Genomic DNA, 24,017 nt, shown 5'->3' with positions numbered 1-24,017 from the left:
CTACAACAGGTGTACTACACGGCTCTCGAGGAGGGTATTCTACCGACCACCATGCGCGAAGCCCTTATAACCTCACTGTTGAAACCAGGCAAGCCACCAGAGTCCTGTGACTCATATAGACCCCTTTTCCTTTTAAATTCAGACATTAAAATATTGGCAAAAGTGCTTGCATCGCGCCTCAACTTACTGATGGAACGGCTGGTACTGCCAGATCAGGCAGGATTCGTCCCAAACCGCGTGACTTCCAATAATCTGCGTACGCTTCAGGCAGTAATACAAGACATTAACCCCACGTGCGAGGCGGCCGCCGTTTTTCTTGATGCCACAAAGGCATTCGATTCACTGGAATGGGACTACCTACTGGCGCTACTAGAACGGATGGGCTTTCCGTTTAGCTTCCTTGACTGGATCCGCTTACTTTATCACCAACCTCAGGCTTCGGTGGTACTTAACGGGTCCCGCTCGGCCCCCTTTGTTATTCACCGGGGCACACGACGGGGGTGCCCGTTATCCCCGGTCCTATTCGCAATTGCAATTGAGCCTCTGGCAGCCAAACTACGCCAACATCACAATCATCGCTCTCTTATATACCCAGAGAGGCAATTGCTTATTGCATTATATGCTGATGACATGACCCTTTATGTGCACAAACCTCAAGAGAACCTAAACCCCTTGCTGCGCGAGATCACCAAATTTGGGGGTATCGCAGGAATACACATAAATTGGTCGAAATCAGCTCTATTTCCATTGACTGATAGGACTACACAATTTCCTTTGGATTATCCCTTGATCTGGGAGTCGGATGAGATCAAATACCTGGGCATCAAAGTGACTCGAAACCGGGATACCCTCATCAGGGCCAATTACGGTTCAGTCCTGGATAAACTGACTGACAGCGTAACTAGGTGGATACACCTCCCTCTTTCTATGGCTGGGCGTATTTCCCTGACCAAAATGGTAGTATTACCTAAGCTGCTGTACCTTTTCACTAATATCCCGTACAATCCGGGTGCCCATTTCTTTCGGGCCCTTCACTCACAAATGTCCCGTCTCATCTGGGGTGGGAAACAAGCTCGGATTGGCTTAAAGACGCTGATGCTACCATACCATCAAGGAGGATTTGACGTACCCAATTTTCAGCGCTATTAGGACTGTGCACAAGGTCACTTTGCGGCATATTGGCTACATCCTCCTCCATTTATGGCGCACTTGGCTGTTGAAGATGGCTATATGAGACCAGAACAGCCGTCAGGTTATCTCTTCTCTAGAGCCAAGATAGTAGACCGCGATCCCACCACCGTGGACTGCACGGTGCTCGCCTGGAGACGCCTAGCCGAGGCCATGGGAACGCCATTTCTCTACTCACCTCGCATGTCCCTGGCGCACAACCCCAGACTGAGTGTAACTTGTGAAGAACTTGGCCCTAAACTGCTTACGAGGCTGGCATTCACACATGGGGAGACCTGTCTCTCCAGGGCAGTTTCCGCACATCAGTACAATTCTTTGGAGATGTTACCCCCTCGGTCATGGATACGTTTCTGTACGTGCGACTGAGACAGGGCGTCAGGGCAGTTACCCCACACTTTCCAGATGAACCGGATATGGTGGCGCCACTCCATGCCCTGCTCCAGTCAGATAAACCGAAACATGTTGTCTCCATGGTTTACAAGCACACACAGGCAGCCCCATCCCCCCCTCTCTTAGAGCGAGACGAGAATGGGACAGTGATCTAGACACACCACTGTCGGATGAACAATGGGAAGAGAGCTGCTCGCACACCGCCGCAGTGACAGGTAACACACGCCTCAGACTGGTCCATTATAAATTTCTACACCGACTCTATTACACCCCGGCCAAACTGCACCGCTTTCACCTCCGAGATGACGACCGTTGTGTATGTTGCAGGAGAGAGGAGGCGGACTTCTTCCACCTCGCGTGGTCGTGTCGTGCCGTGGAGACTTTCTGGGATGAGGTGTTTGCAGCCTTATCAGACATGGTAGGCACGATCGTGTCACCATGCCCGAGGATTGCTCTATTGGTGCAGGCGTGTCCTGCCCTGCAGGCTCACCGTCAATTTTTTGCACTGGGCCTCCTTTTGGCAAAGCGACTGGTGGCGTGTCGGTGGGGGAGAGGTCGTGCCCCCAAAATCAAGACCTGGTTGACAACGATGACCACATGGCAAGACCAACCGTCTAATTACGCTGAATTTTTGCCACATACATCAAGGCCCAAAGATATATGGGGTCCTCTTACGGCGTACCTTCTCCGACTTCAGGCCAGTACCCAGGCCGAGGACGAGACTGAACAACTGGAGGGCACCTCTGCGATACCAGACCCTGACAGCACCCCTAAGTGAAGTTACATATCACACTCTCCTCATTACATATGCTATGTACATGACGTATACCACCATACGTGGTACCCTTTACCAGAGCTCCTGTAATACTTTACCATCACCCAATATACCCACGGGACATCAGTGTTACACACTTCACACTAGCTGCAATGGTTGCAACAATGCCTGTTTCCCCAGATACGGTCCCCTAACCCTAAGGACAAACACTAAGCATGACATACTAATAAACAACACATAGTCTAGTTCAATATCTGTTTATTAGTCATACCCCTCCCCCTCCATGTTCTTTGGATTGATTCACCGGGTGCAGAGTGCATTAGGTTGGAATATTGTGCCTACACATCGGTCAAGGATACAACGCTAGCGCTCCGCGCCCTACAATCCTATCCCCACATACCCAGTATGGTGGACACACAATGGAGGGGAACAGTTTGCGCTAGTCCCACACGTATGTTGGGCTTAACAAAAGGTTAAAAGTAAAGTTAAAAAACCGAGAACCTCAAGCGTTCACAGTTTGGTATACCTAACTCTCTCCATCATTACAGAATGCATCCTTACGCAGCTCATAGTAGCCTTACTCGCGGCCGGCCCGGATGGGTTGAAGGCGGCTTGCCGTGTTAGACACATGCTTTCATTTTCCTTTTTTTTTTAGTAAATGATTTACTTTAATGGCACTGACGAAGCTGCCGGCCTGCGATTCCAGGTTGTAGGCGAATACAGCTGTGTAATTGTTATCTGCCTCAATAAAGGTTTTTTTTAAAAAAAAGGACTTTGCCTTGCTTTGAAAAGTGAAGGAGTAGACACTCTGAAAGCAACAGGTTAAAAGAGTTCCAACTGCATAATCTCCAGAAAGAAGAAACGAGCTGACCACCTTCAGCTGGACTTTAAATGATTTGTCCAGGTGCATTGTGGCGATGTAGTCCCAACATCCCAAGGAGCAACTCAGAGCTTCTGGAACCTTGGATTGGAGTTGTGGACACTTTGGAACCCTATAAGGTGACCAATCCTTTGATGCGAACCATGACTTGGAAGGATTCAGACTTGCCCCACTGAAGCTCTGGAGCTTTTCTTCATCAACAAGACTTCCAGGAGTTGACCAAGGCATCACACCGAGCTAAGCCGCTAAACCCAAAGTTGGCCTGATGAGGAGCCTCGCTTGACATCGGGAGAAAAAGTAAGGAGATAAAAAATTGACCGGGCCTTACCACTGAGTGTATCCGATCCGTGCTCCATCACAGTTGGCCTGAAACTTTGACCCGATCATGCATGGGCAGATGTCCCAAAGTAACGCTTTTGGCTTTTAGGTACTAGAAAGGGTTTTAAGGCCAGATGCATCAAGGCAAAAACCAGTCGCAAATGGGCAGATTCTCAGAATCTGCCCCTTTGCGACCAGTATTTTTGCATTTGGGATGCATCATCCCAAATGCAAAAATCGCAAATTGCGATTGCATTTAAGAAATCGCAAATTGCGATTGCATTTAAGGAATTGCAAATTGCGATTCCTTAAATGAAAGGCAAGATTCCATTTAAAATAGCGATATCGCTATTAGGGTCCGCTGTTTACCAATAAATAATGGCTGGTGGTAAATAGAGAAAACTTAAAAAAATGCATTAAAGTGCATTTTTGAAAGTTGCATGTTACACACACACATGCCCTTGGGGCATGTGTGTGCACAACATGTGTGCACATATCAATTTCAGGGGTGCAACAGGGTGTACTTTTTGCCCCCTTGTACCTTTGAAATTGCATGCGCAATTTGTGAGTACCTATTGTGTACCCGCAAACTGCGCATGCAATTTCCATTCATTTTTATGGGCAAGTAGGCCCATAGGATAACCGGGAAATCATTCCTTAATTGTGACTCGCAATTTGCGAGTCGCAATGAAGGAATGTTCGGGAATTGCTATTTTTTAAGCGATTCCTTCTTGCATAGGCTTTTGCGATTCCTTAATTGCGATTCCTTAATAATCGCAATTAAGGATTCACAAAAACCTACATTGATGCATATGCTCCCTAATCTTTAAAACTTCTTACCGCCAGTTCCCTACATTGGACTTTTGTCATTTCTGTGTCATTTTAATCATACAAACATTTCCTATTTTTATAAAATTGTGTTGGATTTTTATTGTGTGTTGTGTCCTACTTATTTAATGTAGTGATCAATTGCTTTACACTCCTCTCGCCTAAGTTAATTGTACATGCATGCTGCCAGCTACCAAGGGATGAGCAAGGGAATAATTTATTGAGACCTTGAATGACTGGGCATATATTGTGATTATGGCCTTATAACTAGTGGTAGGTAACTACTTACCCCTACTAATAAGCCATATTTCAACACAGAAACACAATAGAGGAAATGGGTTTTGGCAGGATGGGGTAGGCGGGCTGTGCATAGCACCACTTGCACTTCAAAGCAACTGCCTCAGCCCACAGACAAACTATTTCACACTAGACTTTTGTGCCCCCAGACATCAGGGAGGAAGGAAATTTCAGCACCATCTGTGGGGTGAAAATTTGAGAAGTTTCTTCCACTTCAAAGCTGGCACCAGTAATAACATTAGGACCCTTATATACAGCCTTCAGTTCACTTCTGGACCTGTGGAGGACTCTCAGAGTACTACCCTGCTACTTCTGCCTGATGTGTACTTCAGAGGACTGCCCTGCCACTCCCAGATGACTGCCCAGCTGCCTGAAGCCTGCTCCGTGCCCTCAGAAGACTGCGCTGATGTTTGGGACTTGTTTTGCTGCTTGAACCCAGGACTACCGGAGTGACTCTATGGAATAGTTTGCTGGCCTCCTGACACTGGGCCTCAGGACAAAAACGTCTCCAACCATCTTGATCCTGCACCTGGACCCAGTCTGAGTAATTACTGATCCTCCAAGTAGTGCCCAACCAGTCATGGACTCTTGGAATTGGTACTAAGGGTGCCTAGACTCTCCAAATCCAAAACTTGGGGAGAGGAGGCTCGGACCTATCTGATTCCTGATCTGCCCAAGGTGCATTGCTAGTTGGCTCGACTTTGCAGGATCTCCCACTATGTTCTTCTCCCCAACAGCAAATTCTGTTTAGTAGCTCCTCGCAGAAGGGGCATACAGCCTTGTGGAGCCCCTGTCGGCATGCTGGAGATTTTCAATTTCCAAAAAAGAGGCTTAGTACGAATGCAGAAATCTTCACTGCAGCTTCATCCAGCAGCTCCTTGACAATTCCTCTTCCTCTGGCACTGCCAGTTGCTATCTCCCACTCAACTTTACCTCCTCAGACATTTTTCATTCAAAAACTCTTCTAAGTCCAAAGGGAAGCGTAGACTTGGCCCAATATATGTTGTGTATCCGAACTGCACCCCTTCATGGTCGGCCATAACTTTAGACTTTCCCCATGTCTTGCGCGACTAGATGTCTGTGGTTGGCGCTTTTAGGCATTATATTTCATTTTAAAATGTCAAAAAGCATAACTCTGATTTCTACTCATACTAAAATGTGATCGCTTTTTCTGAATTGATGCAAATGTTTTCTTGTGTTATGTTTTCAATTTATTACTGTTCAAGTGTTGCATAAGTGAAGCATAACTACTTTACACATTGCCTCTAATTTAAGCATGACTGCTTTTGTGCCAAGCTACCAGAGGTTAAGCACATGTTAATTTAGTGACTATTTGTGATTCAAATTGACACGGTGTGGCTGTTGCTTGATCAGGGCTTGCACCCCCCCCAACCAACACCCTAGTTTCTCACACAACTCAAAGACCAGAACTTAAGAGGTCAAGGATGAAGAGAGTGCATAAATTATCACATTACAGAAGTAATGTGACCTAAATATTGTTTACACAAATATTACCCATTTGGGTGTAGAATTTTGGAGACTAGAACCCAGCTGGTTCTTTCAGTTGCCCCTGACATTAGTTCTAGTAATCTTTCTCTATCTTCCCACCTCCAAGCAGTGGCCAGATGGATGGATGGATGCAGACTAAAGATTAATGAGGACAAAACTGAAGCTATGCTTCTTGGGAACAACTTCACTAGCAACCTTCTGAGTCCTCTATCTGATGTCCCGAGCAAGCTGCCAGCTCCAGGAAACACAATAAAGAGTCTGGGGTTGTGGTTAGACACCAGTCTCACAATAAAGAGTCTGGGGATGTGGTTAGACATCCAGTCTGACAATGGGCCATCAAGCAAAGAAGCTTGCCTCAACATGTTATAGCACCCTGAAACTGCTGAGAAAGGTGTTCTACCTTCTCCCATTTACAGCTAGGAGATTAATTGTTCAGGCCCTTGTGCTATCCTTCCTTGAGTACGCAAATGCCCTGTATCTCTGCTGACCCCACTATGTCATTAGAAAGTTGCAGACTGTGCAGAACTCTGCTGCTTGACTCTTGATAAAAATTCCTAACACCAGTCTGCTAGGAGAGCTCTTAATGATCTCCTCTCCACTGGTTAACAGTGGAACTCTGAGTGCAATTTAAGACACTCTGCATTCTGCATAGGGGCTTCAACGGCAAAGGGCTCTCGCTGTTGAGACCTCTCCATGCATGCCAAGCAGAACCCTGAGATCCTCTTCTACCTGGACCTTGAGAGTTCCCAGGGTCAAAAGATCCAGATTGGGCAGTCGGTCCATCTCATTCTTGGCTCCTAAACTCTGGAACGCCCTGCCTCTGCAGCTGCGCTCATTAGAGTCTGTACTCATTTTTCATAAGACGCTGAAGACGTGGCTTCTCAGTGACTGATTCCTTTGCAGCCCTAACATCTTCAGCATCTGTTGCAGCGCTGGGAGGCCTTCGGGTAGCCATGCAATATACATAAACTGTACAATAGACTAGACTAGAACAGAAATGGGATTCAAGAAACCAGAGAGGTGATGATGAAAAACTCCCTCCAAGAGTTTAGAAGCAGAAGCAGTGAGGTGGAATGAACACTGGAGGGAACACAAAGATCCAGTCTGGGCTTATTGGAGATAGCGAGTTAAATAAAATACCTAAATGAGTCTGGAAGGGAACAAGCTGAAAGTGAGATTTTTTAAAAGATGGTTGGAGAAGAAGTTCTTCATGGGACAAGCTGGAGCAGCAGAAGGGTTGAACCATTTGAGAAAAGAGCTCATGATCAGAAATGTATGAGATTGAGAGGAAAGAGAAATGAGAGTTTGGAGGGGATTGTTACAGTGGAGAGGCTATTTGGATGCAGGTGAGATAAGGAGATGGCTCTGGTTAAAAAAAAAAACAAAGGGATGATGGTGAGGGGTGAGTTTAGCTCTCTTGGCTTAAGAGTATCATCCATTAGCTTGTTTGTAGAACTGATTTATAAGGAATATGAAGGGCAAAAAGAGTCACATGTACAGAGAAAGGACAGGTCCTCACTTCACACGGCTGCTCTGGAGAGAGGTGCATATGGAAATGTATTGTTGTCGTCTTTAGAAAATGCCTCATTACCAATGCACTCCATTCTCTGCCATTGCCACTTCTGTCGTAGATGAGGCTTTACAGCACGTGATAGGCAGTATGAGTTAAAGAACATTCATCTTTAGGAATTATGGCTCAAGTTGATTTTTTTTAGGAAAGTGCCACATATACTATTTATCGTACTCTGTTTCTCGATTAAATACTAGGCCTGTGCAGTGAACTCTGCTCCGTTTGCAGTCTGCAGAGTTTTCTGCTCTCCACAGAGCACATGGAGTTCCAAAAACCTGTGCTGAGCAGAGCACATGGAGTTCTGAATATTTCTGATCTGTAGAGCGGAGTTTTGTCCTCACTCGTGCTCGTCAACGTTAAGTTGGCGAGTGTGGAAAATCCAATCTAGACCACCTTTCAACGAGATTTCTCAGCGCAGGCGGTCGCGGATGGTCAATCGCTCGCAATGAGAAACCATTAATTCCCTTTGACGAAGCTGCTGCTCGAATAGAAAATCTACTAAAGCGGCAGAAAGAAGCAGCACCCTCTTGCGCTGCACACGGTGCCATTTGCACTGATTTTCCAGCGCGGGACAAACACCCTAAAAATCAGGACGAACCTAATTCACTCTGCCGCTTGCGGAGTTTTTGGGCGAACTCTGCCCAGGCCTATTGAATACATGTGTATTATTCCTGAACGTATGTGAGCAGTACTTCATAACATTACATCATCATGAACATCTCCATCTAATCCTACTTTGTTTTCTATCTCGTAGCACGTGGTAGCTAAAAGTAAAAACGTATGAGGCAAACACCTGGCTAAAGCCAATTTGCCTTTTAGTGTCTATTCTTTCTTTGTAAAGCCATCTCCCTTCTCGCCTCACTTTTTATCAAAGGGCTCTGCCACACTCCCCGGAGCAGCTTTTAAACTGACTGCAGGAAACACGTCTTGGTGGCTTGAGAATGAGGTTTTGGACAACAACACATCTGTCATTCATAACACGAATATGCGTTCAACTACTTCAATTGAAATAGCCATGCATTTGATCACAGTTTCCAAAACTTTCTTCAAGCTAACCCAGACTGCTTTCCTGTTGGTATCTGGCTGATAGCCACTTGATCGATGGTTTTAGAGAGCAAGGGTCTGAATCAATGGGCTGCTCTCAACTGAGCATTCAACCCCTTTGGTTCCTGAGATAGCACGTGCTGGAAATATGACAGGCTCAAAGGGCTATGTGTTGGCTCCAGTATCCCACTGTTCAGCGTCTCCTGTCCAGAGGCACATCCGCGAACTGTGAATGGGAGTTATGAAATGAGACATGAGAAGAACAACATTATGCTTGAGTTGAATTCAAGTCAACATGGCTTCAGCTATCAGGGCTTAACTGTGAGGTATGCCTGGTAAATGAGAAGTGGACTCGCGAGGAGCGATTAAGCCACACAATTCAGAAGGGATCCCAGTGTATGTTTATAATAGTCAAAGAGCACATCGTAGTTTCGACGAAACACGAGCGCAGGAAATCTGTCAGCTCTAACACAACAGTTTCCTGAGTAGAATGGCCCTCATGTTTCTAGAAATTAATGGAAGAAATTCCTTGGCATGAACTCGCAGAACAATGGCTGTATGGTTCTTTCAGTAGGGTTGTACGGCTTAGGGATTAGTTGCTACGTACAGCACCCAAACATCACAAAAGCAGAAGCAAATTACAGAAAGTTCACAAAAACGGAAATTGTAAATCCAAGTTCACTAAACATGTTTAAGAAATTAAAGCTAAACTGCTTCTTTACATGTAATGTAATTTACTCTTTTTAATTAATTATCTAGGTGTCTATAATGTCTTTGTCATTTTGTTCACACCTTAGTAATGTGAATGTAGTTTAGTGAAGAAATTTCAAAGCGACTTTCAGTGAAATGCTTTTTTCCTCAAGTGCAAGTTCCATCTGATCAATGGTTAATACTATATCCAATCGACATATATTTTATTTCACCTCAACGTTGAACTGGAGAATAGATGACCAGCAGTACAAACAGGACACGTTTTAAACATGCTAACTAAGTTAAATGGCCACATTTCTAGCAAGGACCATTCAAGAAGTTAATGTGAATGTTCTTCAATGGGCTTCCCTGCCTGCTACGCTGATTGTATAACCTTTCTTTGCACCACATTTTTTTTAAAGCGGATATAGGTATATCTCCTACTTACTAACTTTACTCATGCAGTAATTAGCGCTTCGTAGCAAAACCTTGAAACCTGCGTTTATTGCTTGTTGGAAATATCTTCCAAAATGTCTAAATGTGAAAGAGAAATGAATTTATAAAATGATTGGCAGCTTTGATGTGTTGCAGAACGTGAAGGGAATGCTATGGTAGTTTGTAACCAATGATAAAGTGCACAATGAACTGGTCATGCAGATACTGCATAATCATACCTGCGATTGAAATTCGGTGTGCAAAATACTTACGGCTTAGTTGGATAGAAGCCTTGGTGGTACAGTTATTAAAGAAACCTGCAGCAAATACCAAAGCTTAAGACATTTAGGCCTAGCTCACTGCTTCAGTTTCCTGCCAAACATTTAGGGGCTGATTCCGATTAGGGTCGGAAGGGCTCTGAACCATGTTCGGAGCCCTTCCGACTGAATCCGTACCTGTCGGACGGATTCCTTTCCAACCAAGCCATTCCGATGGGCTCGGTCGAAAAGGGATCCGACTCGGATATACGGTTGCCTACGACACACTCAGAGAGCCCGTCTGCCATGCGGAAATCCTCTAGTACTCCCCTGGTCGCCTCTTTACGACCGAGGGAGTATGACCTGAGTCCGTCCGACATCGGAATTGGCCCCTGAGAGACGGAAATTAATACACAAATCTAATACTTTTTTTTTACCTAATTCCTTGCTATTTTATATTTAGGCAAATCACCACATTTCAAGAGCCCGAGTTGTACTGTTGGTGGGTCCAGAGGACCTTAAACTGATCCTAGATTTCTAGTTTGAAGAGTCGCAGCAGCAATTATCCTATTGGGGCGCACCATTGTTTCAAAATGTTGGCCCATTCTAATTGATTCTTTACTGTTTTCTCTAGCAAAACTTTGAATTCGGTTGCTTCATTTCTTTGGAAATGAAGTTCAAGCCAACACTCTTTCCTTTCACCATTTCTCACCTAAAAATTAAGGAGCATCACTTACCCCTTACCTATAACTTACACCATTGGCAGGCCAAAGACATGGCTCCAGTCTTTCCCTTATTTCATATGCTGATGAGGCTATGGCTATCACTTTTGTACTTGCTTGTCGGGCGTTGTAACCTAGATGAGCGAGAACACTCTATATCTTGTCTGTTGAGACAAGATACAGCTCTTAATGGTGGTTCGCAGTAGTGGGAGTCGTTCATGCTCATGTAGAATCTCTCAGGAGTTTGTGATTTATATTGATCACTCCCTCACTCCATAGACATTTAATCTCGGAATGCCCAGTGCATTCAATTGTTCAATGGCACAATCAGGTAGATTCATCAAGCATTTTTGCGAGCACAAACGGTGCGAATCGCAAAATTTGGCCGTTTGCGCCCGCAAAAATGGCATTTGAAATTCATCAATTTGATAATTGCGAATTATCAAACTGCGATCGCATTTAAGGAATCTCAATTTGAGATTAATTAAATGCTATAAATGAACCTTTTAAAATTTGCGAATTCGCAATTTCTGGCCGCTATTTACCGCAAAGTCTGACTTCGTGGTAAATAGCGAAAACTTAGAAAAATGCACTTTAGTGCATTTTTCTACGTGGTATGTTACACACACACATGTTCTTTGGACATGTGTGTGCGCAACATCAGGCTACATTTCCATTTCAGGGGTGCTACAGGGTGTCCTTTGGACACCCCTGGCACCCTTGAAATCGCATTCTTATTTGCGATTAGCAAATTGCTAATCGCAAATAAGGAATAACTCCCCATTAATTCCTATGGGCCTTTATAGGAATGAATGGGGAGTTATTCCTTATTTGCGATTAGCAATTTGCTAATCGCAAATAAGGAGGCTGTAGGAATCGCAATTTATTTTGCAATTTCTACATGAATCCCGATTTGCGAGTCCTTAATAGCGATTCCTTAATAATCGCTATTAAGGACTCGCAAATCGTGACATTGATGAATGTGGCTGAATATGTTTTTTAGGCTTGCTTATATTTGCATATGGCTTACTATGCTACCCCATAAATCTTTACATATTCCATAAAAACTCTCATTTCACTTTTGTTTCTGGTGGTCATATTTTTTTACTTGGTTTTCAGAAAGAATTCGACACAATGTAAAAATCTAATGCACTTTTAATTTGTATGAAATATTTTTCCTATTATATTTCGTCAAATCCAAGTGCATTTCTTGCTTTCACACTTCTTCAGAGTAAAGAATTAGAACATTACTAGTAGGCCACAAGCAACAATAACAATGCCCTGACTAAACCACTTTGGCTAAAAGTTAAAAACATATTTTTCATATTAATTGTATTGTATCCAAGCCACTGGGTGGGTTAGGTAACCAATCACAAGAACAAGCTGTTCTAATACATGCCTGTGGTAAATACTAACATGTATTTGACACTAAAGGGCCTGATTTAAAACTCAGCGGACAGGTTACTCCGTCACAACTAAATCCTATAGAATATAATGGGATTTCGATTTTGGCAGACAGGCTATCCATCTCTGTTGTGATGGAGTAAGCCAGCCGCCGTGTTCTAAATCAGGTCCTAAGTCTGCTTAAGTGAATTACCAAAGATGTATATGTGTATATATTTGTATTTCAAACCGAATGCACTTCTCTACGACAAAACCAAAAGTTGGCCTCATTGAGATCTTTAACGCTACTAGTCGATAATAACACTATTGAAAAAAAGCAAAACAAGCATTGATGCAATTAGTTGTCCATCCAAAATAGAGCGTGTGACTTCAGCTTGCCTAAAAGTTTTCAGGTCTTCACTTATAACCTTATGGACCTCCAGTGTCAGAATGCAATCTGAGTTAAAACAGAGGACAGGGAATCAGCTGAAAAAAAATTAACCTGCATGAGCTAACAGGTCTCCAATACTGAGAAAACTCTTATGCCAAGCTGCGACTCTCACATGAACTCTGTTTATGCAAGGGAAATTGAACTTTACAGACTTATGAGGAAATTAAGATTGAATCACTATTTTGCTGACCTTCCTGAACCGATGGGAGTTAACACCACTGGAAACTATAAAGAATTCAAACAAAAGTCTTGTTTTGAAGCACTAGTCTTACCTATGATAGTATATCTCTTTGAAACTGCTGAAAAAAGAACTAAAGGATATCACCTACACCATAGCCAGAGTTGGAATTTGACACCAAATGAGATAAGATGTTTAACAAGTTTTAGAACATGACAATAAAATTACCATCAAGATGCAGTCAAAAGTGGAGCTGTTTTAATTATGTATTCCACCTAATACAAACAACTAAACATAAATTATGCAGAAGACCAGAATAAGGTTTAGAGTATGATCCTACACAGGGGTTTAAAAAGAAACCAGAAAAACCTTATAATTGGCATCAGAAACCGAATGGATCTATGACAAGATAAAACAATGTCTCACAAAAAAAATTCACAAATACTTGTGTTATATATGTTGTTCAAAATGCATAAAAATTAGACCCACCTACCAAGGAGACTAAGTTTCCCAGCAATAGGATCAATATCATTGAAAGAACAAATGGTCAGGTGCATAGATACATTTCTACAAATAATAGCAAGGGAGGCAGCTTTTATATAGAAGGGATACAAAATATTTGTTACAAAAATCAAGAAAGGTGACAATTAGTGAAACAGAGGAGATGTGTTATGCACAGTACATGTGCCCACTGTATATCCTTGATACTACCTCGCATACTCATGAATGAAAATACTACAGCTACCATGAGGCCCTGTTACTGTAATTCTAAACAAGATGCAATAGTGATCTTTCCTAGTCTCACTAATCTGCCCTGTTAAAACTGAGGTTCACCACTCATGGAATGTGCAATGTACATACAATGCTCTAATCAGAGACATGTCTGGCTATTTTGCCTGATACTCTCCTGATACTGTCCTGATCTCTTTAATTGAAACTATTGATGGCATGAGGGACATCATATCAAGTGTGTAACTCAAATATATGTAAGGCATGAAGGTAACTCAGCAGATAAGAAGTGTCAGGTGACCCATTGACTCTGCACTGCTCACACGATGACTAATGCCAGATATACAACCAAGTTGGGTGTTTGCCTGTTGTTTAGACAACTAGGCCTTAGAATAGTTAAGTACACAAATACACATGTTACTTGTACACTGTGTTGACTCAAATGTTCTGGAGATTTAAAGTTCACTTCTTATTCCACAATGCAACATATCAAAGCATCCAATGAGCTACTCAATTTTATTACATTGATTGAATGTCTCCAAATGTCTTCTTAACAAGTTCAACACCTCTATAATAGTAATCTCTACCCATTTTGTTTCTTTCTAGCTCTCCACTTACTGTGACACAAACAATTTGTATGTACATACCACATTCCCACCAATATTCTCTATTTCTCAGCAGGTGTATCTGGCAGAGTACCATGCCAGAGCTTACCCACCGAACAGACTCCCACTCCAGCCCAGGATCAAGCCATCAGTGATGACAAGACTCCTGGAGATGTGGATGTGGATGACCTTCCTGGCACATCTTGTCAGCCTAGGCAGATGGCAACAGTGGGTCTCACTGAGCCCACAACAACATCTCCCACCCCAACTGTAACAAAATAGCCAACCTCTGCCCCTAACGTATATACCAAGCACAGTCAGTAACATATTGTGCACCCTGTCCTGGATTCTGAGGTGGCAATCACTAACCCAGTCACTGAGGAATCAAGACCCAGTAGAAGGCTTCAGCCTGGGCCAGGGACATCGGACCATGGGGAGACCACTAAGTAAGTCCAATGGGGTCACTCACACCCAGGCCTCCATCCACCAGATCTTGGGAGTAGGACTCTCAAGGCGTTATAGGCAAGGTACTCAGGGAAATCCAGGAGATCAAGGAGATGCAGATGGACATTTGCCAGGAGGTGACCGGCATCAGCACCAAAACCCTTGTTTGGGTGCTGTAGGATATTAATGTCACCCACTGCTGGGATTTTCCACCACCCTCTCCCCATCTTGTGGTCAACCTACATCCAGCCCATCAACATCCACTGCAGCCACAGGAAGGGAGTCCCTGCAAAAGGAAGACATGGCTGCAGTCCCCCCTCTCTCAGCAGCAGCCGATAACCCGCTCACCAAAAAGAAGGGACTTCCTCCCAAAAATCTAGGGGGGTGTGGATGGCAACACACCCACCACTGCCAGTAGGAAACCTCACACCTTATTTACTCCTAAGGGCATCATTTATGAGGTTTTGACGTAGGGCAGTGCCGCAAGGAATCTTGCAGGACTGCCCCATATCAAAACAAGAGGGGAGGAATGTGCAGTATCCATGGGATATGGTGCATTCCTGGCCTTTTCTCCAGTGCACAATGGGCTGAAAAGTACCAACACAGGCACCCTTGCAACACAGTGCAAGGGTGCCTGCATTGAGGGGCTGATTGATTTTCTACAGGAAGGGACACCTTCCTGGAAAAAATCAATCAGTTCAGACGATTTCCTCTTTCTATGTGTGCTGCAAAATGGACCCTGACTCCCTTTAATTGCACCCATACTGGTGGTGGCCTACCCGGAGCTTGTTGGGCAGTTCAGGGCCCAACAGCAGTAAAAAGAGCCCTACATGTAACATTCCCAACTTTGTATGGTACAGCAGGCATTTCCTCATCATTATTGGGGGTGGCCCATATGCGCCACACAAGAGGAGTTACTTTGTTGGTCTGGTAGTAGCTCCATGCTAATATGCTGTGCCAATTGTCTTTATGACCAGGAAAACGGCTGAGTCCAGTCTACTTCTAATTTCCTGTCTTGAGCATGGCTTGAACATGGCTGAGTGAAGTAAAAAATCTGCTGATGTTCTTTGATGTTCTAGGTGACAATTGTACCAAACAGATCACTTGTCTTCCTTATGTAAGGAGTGCGGTTACCTCACTATTGCCTCTCATGTGAAGGTGGCCCTATTACATGTGACTTGGCATACATTGCACTCTTTATGTAGTGAATGTACAACACCTCCCATTGTTAAGTTGGGATTCAACAGTAACATGAGTGTGCAAACGTCACTGTTGTCATCACCATTAGTGTCTACATGTTGCCCAGTGTAAGTTTCCCTGTTGTTATTTCATCTGCAATGATGTTTGAAGATTCATTCTCAGACTGGTGACATGCATCATGGAGTGCGATACAGAAATGTAGAGATTTTATGTGAGAGTCTACACTGAAGGCCATATTTACAATGAAATGGGGCAGTGCAGCACTGCAAGCAATATAGCTGTTCTACACTGCGCCATTTAAAAAATGCAGGGATGTGCCGTATTTACAAGAATACGAGCACCCCTGTGTTTTCCCTTGTGCCAGCTCTAAAAAGGCTGCCTAGTACCAGCGAAGGCAGCCTTGAACCATGGTGCAAGGATTCGTGTGTTGCAAGAAGGATTGTGTTTGTGCAGGAAGGGGCATCTTCTGCACAAAAACAATCATTAATAGTATTTAGCTCCTTCTATATGCTGCTTCAGAATGCAGACCACATAGAAAGAGCAAGAAATGAGGCAAAATAAAAGTATTTCCCCTTGTTGTGTCACTAACACCTTCGTTTGAGAGGCGTTAGTTTTTACAGCTGCCTCAGATTTACATATCCTTGTAAATCTGGGGCCGTGTCAAAAACAATGGGTGTTTTACGTGGAAATGCCCACAGCAACATCAATTGCTTGTCCTTTTGCACAGAAACTGTGGCGAGTAGGGACTTGTTTACAAGGTGGTGTTAAGACAAGCAAACTGGCTTAGCGCCACCTTGTAAATATGGAGCAAGGCAATGGGCCACCGGCGCATCGGAAAAATTGATGCTCTGGTAGCCCAATGTGTCAAGGTCGCACTCCGCAGCATCCGTATGCAGCAGTAATGCTCCACCTCTGGACCTCCCGAACACCCTGAATGAGTATCACAGGGTGTTCAAGCGATACAGTGAGGGAAAAAACCCCAAAAGGGGAAAACCCGGGAAAAGGAAAAGGGAAGGGACAGCAGGGAAAGGGAAGCTGAAAAAGAAAACACACAACAGGTAAATATATTTCTTAACCCTGCTCTCATTGCATTCTCGCTAAGAAGGGCGAAAGGATTCACCTGTAGTAAGTCTATGTCTCAACATCCATACAGCTGTATAATCTGGCTCCCTCCTTCCCTAAACAATACAAGGAGCTCTATTGCCATAAATGGTGAATATGGGGAAGACACTGCTCTACTTGATCAAAGCACATACTAAATACATACCCCAGAAGGTATATAATAACCCCCAAAGACAAATCCAACCTGGCATAGAAAACCAGTGATTAATCAAAAAAGGAAAAGAAAAGGAAAATGTATCGCCATGTAAATCGGTGTTCTAGAATGATTCTTCAGTCACCGTAAGCAGATTCCTTCATCTGCTTTCGTTATTACAAATGTGCCCAGATCCTCCCAACTGGTAGAAAAGTCAAAACCAAACACGGTATGGTGTAGTTCCTGCACCACTGCCATCCGCTTTGGCATTTGTAATCCACAAAGAATAATATCAAAATCACGTCATGTCTTCATGACGGCAATGGGGAGGATTCCCCCTGCATTCTGCCACTTGAATTGCAATAATGCCCCCTAATGAACAAACAACCAGATCACTCTCCACGAGTGCTCAGACCAAAACAGTTCCAGTCCTCACAGCCGCGAGGTACCTGAAGGGCTCGTGCAAACGTTGCACCGAGCCTAAACAAAGGTAAATACAAACGCCCAAAGTGTGCGCGAACAAGTGTTACCCAAGGCGAAGTCAATCCTCGAGCACACGGAATCCGTTTCTCGGCAATTCCGCTCCAAAGCAAGATCCTTAGGAAATGGGAACAAGACGCTCCCGCATGAACTTCACAATCACGAGCACCGACCTCCCAGCCCAGCCGCGCTATATCCGGTGGTACCCCAAGGAATCATGGGATTTGTAGTTCAGGTAGGCGCACAGTGTCTAAACCCTGACACAATGCCCTTGTAAATATGCCCCTTGGTCTTACAAGCCAATTTGTGCTTGCTATCCCAAACAGTGCTGGAATGTGCCATCCCATTAGGATGATAGTTCTCCCACTTCCTTATGTCATAGATATACAGATAAACACAACAACATTCAAAGGTGTATTGGCCTTTAGGAATTACATTTTTGAATGGTGTCATTACTTTTACCAAGATTGGTGATGTGAAGTATTATGCTATGTGCATTTGGAGTATCTATCTTCCAAAACCGTTTTCCTTTATTGTCTTCAGGCTACGTTTCTGTCTACATGTGATACGTAGGTAAACTACTTCAGTACTGCTTTCATTAGACTTTTCAGTTTGTGGACATATGATGAAGTTTCAAGTCAAAATTGTCATCAGTGTGCCACAGACCCCTCCACAACACCAAGCACATTCACAACACAGAAACTCCCTCCCGAACTTTCCTCCCATTTTCCCATGAAAATGTCTTCTTTGCCCTTGCCCTTTCCCCTGTGCCAAACGCCCACAATGCAAAAGTAAAAAAAATCTTCCAAACCTCACAACATCCCTTCCATATGCCATTCCACCCCTAGTCCCAACCCCAATAAACCCAGGCAGACCCAAACGCAGATCAAGAAAAACCCTCCCTAACCCCAACCCATCCCTTCCACATCCAAATTCACCCCTTGAAAACCACATCCCCACCCCTTAAACCCAGCTGTGCCCCTAAGAAGTCTAAGAAAACCCCTCCCAAAACCAACCCCATCCTTCCATATCTCAAACTACCCTAAAAACCTCATCCCCACCCCCTAAACCCAGCCATACCTCAAAGAAGTCTAAGAAAACCCCTCCCAAAATTCAAACCCACCCCTCCTTAAACTGCCGCCCCCCCAGTATAATCGCCACGGTGCCTGCTATGCCCAATGGATGCCCGTTTGTGAGAAGGTTCTCTGGCAGTGTCAATAAAGGCAAGTTTGGTGGCACTGTGCTCAGCATTGTGCTGTGGCACAGAGCTCAGTATTGGGCATTTTTTTCATCTTTTTAATGCATCATATTTGTTATCCATTGATGAAACAGTTTCATAGTTTAGAAGACATTAGTCCTGCCATTACTTTACTACTTATTTGACTTTATTGTATAGTGATGTGTGAGTACAGTTATATTTGTTTCATTCCTGATCACCCAATGCTGGAGTTACCCAGGACAAAGGAAATGTTGAATGGATGGCTATGTTGGATGAGATCAAATTAGGGCTGACATTGCATTGTGTGTTATATCATATGGTAAGAATTTCAGTTTGGGCTAGCCAATGTCAACCTCAATTAGGTTGCACTTCTCTCTATGATATAGGTTAGATACGTGTTTGATGTTTTCAACTTAGATATTTGGTTATCCACACATAGAGGGTGTTAAATTGTTTTACCTTTGTGCTTTACATTTGTATGGACATATGTCCATTTTCCTATGTGTACCTTACAACTACTTTATCTAGATGTTTGACAAATGTTGTTAGTGCTGTGCTTGCTTTCATGACTTGCATTTACACATTACCTAAACATGCATGGTTATGCATGGTTATGCTATTTGTTGTCCCTGATGGACTTCAATCCACAGGTCTTATGCGCATAGAGGTTTTAATCCATAAGCAAAATGGACTGTGGACCAGTGCCCTAGATTTTCTGCCCCTACCCTTTATGCAGAAAGTGTTTAAATTGTGCCCTTCAATGCTTCTCATACTGGACATTTGTAATCCCATTTACTGATACAGAGTTGTAGAAGGGAAGGTGTGTTTGAGTTTCATGACTCATCCATACAGATGTATCTTTGATTTCAGAACAGGACCTAAGATGTGTTCAATGTAAGGGTGTGAGAGAGCCTGATAGGTGTGATGTTGATGAGGAGGTGCTGTTGTGTGACACAATTTGATGCACACATCATTATCACTGAATATGAGTGGTTTACACATGTCTATTTGTGTACAGTATGCATATGCAGTCTCATTAACCTGGCCAAAGAGGGCATCATGGAGCAGTATTTGGCTTGTACATTTGAAAAAACTTCTGAACAGGGGCCGCCGAAATATGTTTGGGTCGAGGACCCAAACCCCTTTGCCAGCTCCATGGTGATTTGCTGAGAAGTCTATGGAAGCAGGTAAGTTACGTCCACTACGGTGTCCGTTTTGAAGGTCATCTAGCAAGTACAGTAGTGGCAGAACGTGTTTGATGGGCTCAATAACAGCACAGGATTTGTGGAGGTGAGTATTGGCCTTATATACGTCCCTCTCTCCGCCAGCTCAGATGTGGTGGTTGGACCGCCATGTTCATGTCGGCTGTAAGGCATCTCCCAATTGGGCTGTGGTTACACTGATGGTCTGTCCTCTGACAGGCGCATTGGCCTATCCGGACACCGCCGAAGTCAGCATTTGCTGGTGGTGTCGCAGGACAACGGCGGTCTTTCATATATGTAACTGCATGCCTCAAAATACGGCAGTTGGACCACCTAGTCGGTGAATCTGATGCCACATCGGTGGTTGGGCTGTCAAACTCGTAATCAGTCCCTGTGTGTTGGTCCTGTGCACAAGGGGTAGCAGGTCATTCTCTTCAGCACTCCAGTTCTTTTCTGTTCTTCTAGTGGTCCATAATGTATTCTGTGCAGGTGCCGTGGGGGGGGGGGGCACATTTATGCCTGCGATAGAGGTGAGTTCAGGGCACTTGTTCTTACTTAATATTTAAACAAATATATGAATTCAGCATTGAATTGGATTTTAATTAATTGATACAAATTATTGTTTAATTCTTTTTCTAGCTGGCCCCATTCTGAGATACAGTTTTAGTATTTCAATCTGTGTTCTACACTTATAGAGGAAAATAGCATTCAAGGCCTAGTCAATGCAGAGAGGCTGGAATGTACATTTTCTATCTGTCCAAATTTGAGAATACCATGCACCCATGGCCTGTGGACTGCAAGTCCTACTTAGGGGTAACTTACTAATATTTAAAGGGTAGGTCATTACCGGTCAAAAGAGTTATTTTGAAAGGTCACACTGTAGGTTTTACATTGCAATAGTCAGGATGCACAGGGAGGGCCTGAAATCATGCTTACACTTCCATTGCAGCAGACGGCTAATATGTGCTGGAGTCCAGAAGTGGCATTTAATTTCTAATCTGACTAATATTTAAAGGGAATGTCTTTACTAGTCATTAGGGTTCTTTTGAAAGGCCACACATTATATTGCAACAGTCAGGATGCACAGGGCAGGCTTGAAGCCATGCTGACACTTCCATTATAGTGGATGAAACAATAGGTGCAGGAGCCCACAAGTGGCATTTAACTTCCAGGCCCTGGGTGCAATTTTACATATTATACTATGGACTAGAAAAGTTAAATGTGCCAATTTAAAGACGTGTATAGGGAGAGCGCAGGCACTTTGCTCCTAGTTAGCAAGGCTAACGTGCACAGAGTTCTAAAGCCAGCAAAAATAGCCAACAAAACGTGAAAAATATGGGGTGCTTGCTTACAGCCTCTCACTCACCCCTCCTCCTTTGTCAGCCTGTGGTCAGAGATTCAAATGCTAGTTTGATACTGGGTAGTGGTGAAGACAGACAACACCTATCATTTTTGACAAAATAAAGTACAAAATGGAGATGAATTGTAGGAGTGAGATGAATGTTAGGAGAAATTCAATCATAAATCTACTTTTTCTAACTGATCAGCACAATCACACTGTCTTATGAATAAGTGACTAAAATTGTCAGCCACCTTATGAACTTAATCAGTTAATTAGTAGAGAATGGTGAAAAACATTATAGGAACACTGACGCTGCCATGTAAATAGGGATAGGAGCACTGCAGCAGCAATTTCTAGATGGTAACAGTAAACAAGAGATTCAGAATACTGGATTGATGTAAATATCTCAACAGTGCCTGCCATTTACCAATCCTTCATGACAGTAGGTTATGCCACATGCTTAAACACTATAGAACAGGCCTATGTATTACATGGTGCTGTCTGGCAGAAGCATTGTGAAACAAAGGAACTGGGTCTGCACCGAAGCAAAGAGCCAGGCACTGTTTGCCCCCCTCCCCAGGCTGATTTTGACCCCAGGCTCCCATCCCCCAGGTTTGACCAATTACTGGAAGAGGATGGGGTCCACCCAGCCCCACTTCCTGGGCCAATTTTGGCCCCAGGGACCCAAACTCCTGGGGCCCACCACTTGATGCTGGGCACCTTGGAGCCCTCCTGCCGGCTCCCCACCTCCATCAGGAACAGGCATTTCTCCTGCACGCAGGGAGCAACAAAAAATGCTGCTCCCTGGGTGCAGGAGCAATTCTTTTAGCTATTTTCCTGCCTGCTTGACAGTGGGTAGGAAAACAGATGAAAAGTCTTGGTCCCAGTAGGCCGGAGCAGTTTTTCTCCTCCCACCCGCTGGGAGTGGACTAAATGTTTGCTCTCGCTTGGTGGGAGCTGCCAAAGCTTCGGCCAAGTGAGAGCAAACAGCTATGTTCCAGGGTTGGGCAGGTCCCCAGAGCCATTGATGGCTCCATGAAGGGGGGCCTATGGACCCTCTCCTTTTAAATTGCAGGACCCACCATGGGGAGGTAGTGTTCCCCGGGGCCGAAAAGGGCCTGGGAGGGGGGTCGCATGGTCCCCCTCCCCATTAACAATATGGTCATGCTCCAGGAAAGGTGTTGGTCCCTGGGCTGAAAATGGTTCAGGAAGCTGGAAGGGGGCCCGTATGGTCCCCTCACCCTTTTTGTAGTTGGATAAGGATCGAGGGGGGTGGTGGTCCGCGTGGCCATAATAGACCCAGGAGAGGGGACCGTGCAGCCCCCACATCTATATTATAAGATGAGGCTTGCCCTGGGGAATTCCTGGTGTCCGGGGAAAAAATAGGCATAGGAAGGGGGGCTGCATTTGTCCCCCTCCCCATAATACATATTTTTATATGCCCTCTAGACTTTGCCTACCCGGGGGCTTAACTAGACACAAACATGGGAGACCATGCTTGTTTGTTTTTAGCGTATTTCCAACAAATTTACGGATCCACCCATGACTGGGTGACAAAATTGAAAAAAATGCTTTTTGGGCCTGGCAGCATCACTGCAGGACTCCACCAACAACCTTAGGAGTTATGGTATTTCTACCCTGCCCCCATCTCTTTTTTTACCTTTTTTTTGGGACTCGGCTCAGTCTAAAACATCTGAAATCACTTACTTGTTGATTGATGGCAGCCAATCATATCTCAGCATGAGATCTCTCGGATCCGTATCATTCAATTTTTTAAAAAAAGGCCTTTTTCTGGACCAACAGCAACTTTGGTGTAATTCCATCCAGTTTATATTTGTGTTCAAAATCGCTCTGTGAAATTGAATGGGAAAAGCAAATATTTTGATCCCATCCCTTTTTCTCTGCACCTGCTTGACAAATCACTCCGAAATTTTCATTGGAGATCTAGTGAATACTCATAAAATGGAACCAACGTTATAAGCAAGTCAAAAAATGATTGTCCAATGGAAACTAGGTCCTATCTATAACCAGTTACTGGCAACTGTCAGTAGGTAATGTCTGTGTGTGTATAGTTAGGTCTGCTTTTTAATAGATAGAGTTTTTTTTGGGTCTGCTAATAACCTTGGCCGCATTTGGAGAATCTTCATGAAACTTTAAAAAAATGTTCCTCTGCCTCAACTCCAGCCTGGAAAGTTTCTGGAGGATTCTGCATGAGAAAAAAGGGGAGGAGGCTCCGAAACGAAACATGGCCCTTGTTTTTGAGAAGGATTGTCGAAGTGATAAATGTTGTGATGAGTCATTTGAGATACCATCAGTGATGTACTAAATAATTTCATAGAACATGTCATGAGTGATGTGATATGTGAGGTCATAAGCAGTGAGTGGCAGGGGCACAAATTATAGCTAACTCTGCTAACTATAACTGGTGAATTTCTGTGTTTTTTTAGTTAAAAATTGTAATGTCACTAATGCACCTGCCTATAAAGTTACTTTAACCTTCAGGTTTCTGTCAGTGAATTTTATATATATATTACCTACTTGTAATCGCCAGAAGGTAGTTATAGGTAGGAAGTTAGGACATAGTTTCCATAGAAAAATAGTTTTTTGATGTTGCTACCTTTTTTTA

The sequence above is a fragment of the Lissotriton vulgaris genome, chromosome 2_1 (genome assembly GCF_964263255.1).
Source record: "Lissotriton vulgaris chromosome 2_1, aLisVul1.2, whole genome shotgun sequence".
NCBI lineage: Eukaryota > Metazoa > Chordata > Amphibia > Caudata > Salamandridae > Lissotriton > Lissotriton vulgaris.
Note: the sequence above shows the minus strand (reverse complement) of the source record.